The sequence below is a fragment of the Pseudopodoces humilis genome, chromosome 1, assembly GCF_049639895.1.
Source record: "Pseudopodoces humilis isolate 2021_Gansu_Grassland_sample_001 chromosome 1, ASM4963989v1, whole genome shotgun sequence".
Lineage (NCBI taxonomy): Eukaryota > Metazoa > Chordata > Aves > Passeriformes > Paridae > Pseudopodoces > Pseudopodoces humilis.
The window spans coordinates 11,446,046-11,451,939 of NC_142200.1; positions in this window are offsets into that span (position 1 = coordinate 11,446,046).

Below are 5,894 nucleotides of genomic sequence, written 5' to 3' on the forward strand. Positions count from 1 at the left end.
ACCTGTGGCCTAACGCCACGATGTCAAATAGATCATGGCACTGAGTGCCACGTCCAGTTTTTCTTTAAACACCTCCAGGGCCGGTGACCCCCGCCACCGTGGTCCCTGAGCAGACCGTCCCGGTGTGGAGTGGAACGGAGTGAACGTGCCCCCATGGCCCGGGGCTGCCCGGCTGAGCTTCCCCGCTGTGCTCAGCCGTGACTGGGAGCTTGCAGCCCGGAGTCCCATCCTGCATGTACACCCTGTCCGGGGCCCGGGCCGGTGGAGACTGTCACCAAAGACCCTGCTGCAAATAAAACAGCAGCAGGTGCCCCCTGATCTTAGGATCCAAGTGCTTCTGAGTAATTTAAAATTTTACTTGTGTCGAAATCACTACCAAGCATTTTCTTACTGTTAGCTGTTGGGGAATTACTGATGTGGGAAGGGCTCTCTATTATTAACACTAAGCAATGTTAAAGTGAATAATTTTGTGTATAAGAAAAAAACAAACACGTGACACCCTGATCCCTTGTGCCATTTATTTTTCAAAGTTGTTTGCTGCATTCTCAGTAATAATCTTGGAGCAGTGGTGACAGCTGAAAGGAGATCAGTAGCAGCAGAAGGAAACTCAGTGCTCTGTTATGTTTGAGTAAATTTCTAGAGAACTACAGACACAGTTCTCCTTTAGCATCAATAGCATCGTCAGGATCCCACTGACATGTAACTGCGGAGACACAAAGCCTCAGCCCACAGACATGCCCCATGGTGCCAACACAGGGCTCCCTGCAGTAAGGAGCAGCTCACACCACCTCCAGAATCTATGATAAGGCCTCCCTGCTCATATCACCGACATGATTCAGTCTAGGCACAGTCACAGCCTGCAAATCTGACCTCATCCCTCAATTCTTCTTAATGCCAGTTGTTGGATTTCTTAAGAGCCCTTGTCTGTCACACCCCACAATGGTTTATAAATAAGCTGTGAAAAGACATTAATAAAAAACGTGTTTTATCTTGCCCATTGCCACATAAACCAGATGGTACGGGCTGTTGGCTGGTACTGTCTGTTTACTTTTGATATCAGCAGTTAAGGTACACCTTTAAATAAGGCAGGACAATTTTTTTCTCAGATGGTTCTCAGGTAAATTTTCTTGTTAGACACACCACCACCTGAATATATTTTCAGTAAGACACAGATGTGAGAATCCACAAGCTAAAAATTCAGATGCTCAGAATAACAGTAATTTAGGGAGTATTCCTATTCTTTTAATATAATTAATATAATATAATAATATTGCTATCATCTGCCTCATACTTTTCAGTTATAGGGTTGGCAAAAGAGAAGAAAAAGCAAGACAATTACAAAGAAAGTACTGACACAAAAAAGTTAGTGTAACTGAGCAGACCTGTGATTAGAAATGAACAATGAACAATGAAAGTACTTGAGTCCTTAAAGGATTTTAATTTAGTACCAGAAAGGATACCATACAACAAAATTATTCTGTGTTTATTAATGAGTTTGAGAATCAATGGTTTGCAGGCCATTGATTTAACTTCACTTTCTAAATGAAGGTCATAGATAAAAGTCTGAACTCAACTTTAGTTGAGGTCTTTGAAGTTATAATCACAGTTTAAATCATGTATGTAAAATAAAGTGAGCACACTGTTCACTAGGGTTTTTTCAAACCTTAGGCTATTATTACAACCATATGCACTCCCTCCCAGCATCCCTCCCAGGATGGAGATAGATAGATAGATAGATAGATAGATAGATAGATAGATAGATAGATAATGATATGTGTAGGATGTTGTGCAGTTTACAGTTTCTCCAGCTGACCCTTCAGGCAGTTGCAACAATGAGAAGATTTACCCTGGAACACAGGCACTATGTGTAGCCTTCTCCAGTTGTTTATGAGTTTCCTTGATTGGAATTAGTGCTCATATAAAATCAACCCTGGTTCAGATATTTCTGCCCCTAGTTTGATGCTTTACAGACCTGTGTCACTGCCTATATATAATGACTATTCTCTTTTTGTTTGTTTGTTTTTAATCCTAGTCAGGTTGGTGCACACAACTGCTTACTTAAAGGTGTTAATTTCTGGCCAGAATAATCTTATTGATAAACATTTTTCATACTACACTCTTACCTTTTCTTCTTATAGAGAAAATTTGTTTCTTGAGTTTTAATACATTTGCTTCCATTTATTCTCAGCAGTCTTCATTCTTGATATTACCATCTCAAAAGACATTACCTTTTTGTTCACTGAGTTTTCTAAAGTCTGCTTTTTTCCTTATTGCAAGTCTTTGGTTTTTTTCTTGCAACAAAATAATTCCGTCACACTTTCAAATAAACTACTTTCTGGATTTTCAACCAGTTCCTCTTTGTTTAAAAACAGAAGTTGTATTTTGGCATCCTCTAGTCACTTCCTCTATTTTTTGAGACAGAAGTTGATTTCCAGTGTGCTCAGCAAATTTGATGGGCTGGTGGGGACCTGCCAGTAAAATGCAGTGCTCTGGGAGAGTGAGCTGAGCTGAACTGCTGCAGCTCTCTCTGAACTGAGCATCTGCACTGAAATCTCCTACTCACATTTCTTCTGGTCCTGGCTGGCCTGACCAGCTCATGCTACCTTCACCAACATGTGAAGAACATTTGCTCTCCAAGATGACTTTTGTCTCTTTTTCATAAGTGATTTGTGCAGTACCCCTGAGCCACTAATTCAAATTTGCAACTGTTGATCAGATCTTAAGATTAAATAGTTCCCAGGGATTTTTTCCTTGGAAATAGTGACTTCCTTCAAGGACACTGGAGACAGTTTAATTTTAAATGTCTGGTTTTAGCCAAACTTGTTGATAGGCTGAATTTTTTATTTAGGACTTCCACTGCAGTTTTCAAGCCCTTAAATACCTATTTAGAGGGAACATATGAAAGCATCAGTCCTTCCAGCAGCTTATCCCTGTTAGTGAATGTCCTGGTAAACCTTTGAGAATCTCTTGGTCCCTGATAGTCTGTGATCAGTCTCTGGTCAACCCTGTGCCCATTTTAACTTATCTGAATAAATCACTAAATACTGTTCAGAATTCTTGTGCTTGTCTTTCTTTCTGAAAATTCTCAGCCTCACACAGGTTCACCAGAACTCTGCAGAACTGAACAGGAGTGCCAGGCACCAGTTCCACTGTAAAAGCCATTTCACAGCTCATACCAATGCTGTGGTCAAGGTTGGTGAAGGTATTCATTCTGTTGACTCTGATGTAAACCACAAGCTGTGTTTCTCTGTCACACAGATCCAGGTACCTTCTCCAGGGAAAGTTCTACATCTTCTTGGAGACAGACAAAGCATCCACTGCCCATCCATGAGGGCACACTGCTACCATAAAACCTCTAGAAAAAGCTTAGTTTCACTTAGTTCTTACCTGTTGCTGCTTCAGTGCTTCACTATTTCACTTGCTTCCGTAGACTGAAGATCTTAATTTCCTCTTCCATTTAGCCTCAGTTAAGATCCATCAACTGTAAAAAGTTTTATGGTTACCTTTAGAATAAAGACTAACTTGGGGTGTCACCAGCAATGGTGTTACCAGTCCAATTCCACTCTGCAGTGTGGTGTTTCCTACTTGGGATAATATTTCATCTCCTTTTCACCTTTCTGAATTCTTGGAGTGCCCCTGTGTCATTGCCTGGGGAATGTCACCCACAGGACTACGATCCTCACGTCTTCTGCAGGGAGCCAGTCCTGTTATTTACAAAGCATAAAAGTACCATACAATCCTTAATTCTTGTTAACTGTACAAACTTTTAAACCCCCAGAACATAAGCTAAGTCAACCAAATTGATCAGTGAGAGTAACACATAGTTTTGCTACTGATAGCCTATTTACATGTTTAGATAGAGCATTTGCCTGCACAGCACCATATAGAAGGGCTCAATCATCTGCTTGTTTGAAATCCTTCATTAGTTGCACCTTCTGGACTGCTGTATTTCACTCACAATCAGTGAAAGCAGTAGGAATGCCAGTCTGTGTTTGAGTTTGTGAGTGCTCCCTGACCTCATGCTCTGTTTCCAAACAAACCCTGCAGTCCCTTTCCCTCTAACTATAGTATTTCATTTCATATCAATCGGGATGTCTTTATTCCCAAAAATATTCTGAAAGAAGTGAGTAGTTCCCATATCATTAAAGGCATTGATGATGCATTTGAGATAGTATGTTACCACAAATCATTGAATTTTGGATAATTTTTTTCATATTCACATTTGATTTACATGTGTTTGAACACCATGATCAAAGCTGATTTTATTTTCAGTGTGTTTGAATGGTAGTAAGGTCTTTGCACCTATCAATCTACTTAAAATCTAGAATCATTACTGCATTTTCAGTAACAGGGTTTTTCTTTTGCTTTTTACAGAATTACATAGGTTTGGTTTTTTTCTCCCCTGAACTGCTATAAATTAAAATATATTTGTTTTGGCTTCTTATTTTTGTCTGATTATCTTGCCTAAGGTCTAAAGGAGGACCTTGGCTAGCTGCCAGAGGTCCACCAAGCTACCCTCCCACTCCCCATCCTCAAAAGAACAAGGGGAAAGAAAAAGGCAAAAAAGGTTGAGATTAAGATAGGGACAATATTCACCAGTTACTGTCATGGGAAAAACAGGCTTGACTTTGGGAAATTAGTTTACTTTATTGCCAACTGAAAATAGAGTAGGTAGTGAGAAGCAAAGACAAAACTAGAAACATCTTCTTGACCCCGCCCTTCTTCTTAGGCTCAACCTCACTCCTTCATTCCCAATTAGTAAACTCCTTTCCCTGAGTGGTGCAGGGAATGGGCAGTAGTGGTTTCAGTCAGTCCATAATGCTTTGTCTCTGCTGCTCCTTCCTCCTCAGGGTCTCAGGCCCTGCAGAAAACCTGTGTCTGCGTGGGCTCCACTCCACAGGCTCTCATTCCTGGCAGGAGCCAGCATCGGCTCTCCATGACTGCAGCTTCCTCCAGGGCACACCCACCTGCTCCCATCTGGAGTCCCCCACGGGCTGCAGGTGGATCTGTGCTCCCCCAGGGACCTCCATGGGCTGCAGGAGCATCTCTGCTCCCCCAGGGACCTCCATGGGCTGCAGGAGCATCTCTGCTCCCCCAGGGACCTCCATGGGCTGCAGGAGCATCTCTGCTCCCCCAGGGACCTCCATGGTCTCAGGGGCACAGCTGCCTCACCCTGGGATGCACCATGGACTACAGGGGAGTCTCTGCTAGAGCACCTGGAGCACCTCCTGCCCCTGCTTCTCCACTGACTTGAGTGTCTGCAGGGCTGTTTCCTTCACATTTTTCTTGTTCCTCTCTCACAACTGCTGCCCAGTAATTTTTGCCATTTGTTAAATATATTATCACAGAGGTACCACCAGCATCATTGATGGGGCTCAACTTTGTTCTGGAGAGGGTTCATTTTAGAGTCAGCTCGCCCTGGCTCTGTCCAGCGTGGGGACAGCCCTGAAATCCCCTGACTACCAAAACCTGATCACATAAACCAAATTAAAGCAGTATGATTCCGTTCAAAATGTTTTGTAGGAGCTGAGGGTCCTCAGTGGCATGTTAAATACCATTAAATTCCATAAGATCTGATATAAACCCTTCAAAGGAGGCATCTTTCTCTCTGATATGTTTGGAAAGCTCGTGTTGGATGCTACAATATTTTTCTGTTTAAAATCACTGTTATAAGAATTAGATAAATCAGTATGTATAATATTGAGGCTTACATTGTGAAATCCTGATTTTCCTTAGAGAAACCAGTCAGCTCCATGACACAACAGGATGTGATATTAGATACCAGGGATAATAAAGCCACCATGCAATAATGAATACACCCCACCTTGCAATGACTAGAACTTAAATAATGTCACAAGTTATTGATTAACCCAGGATTAGGTAGTATTTAGCTA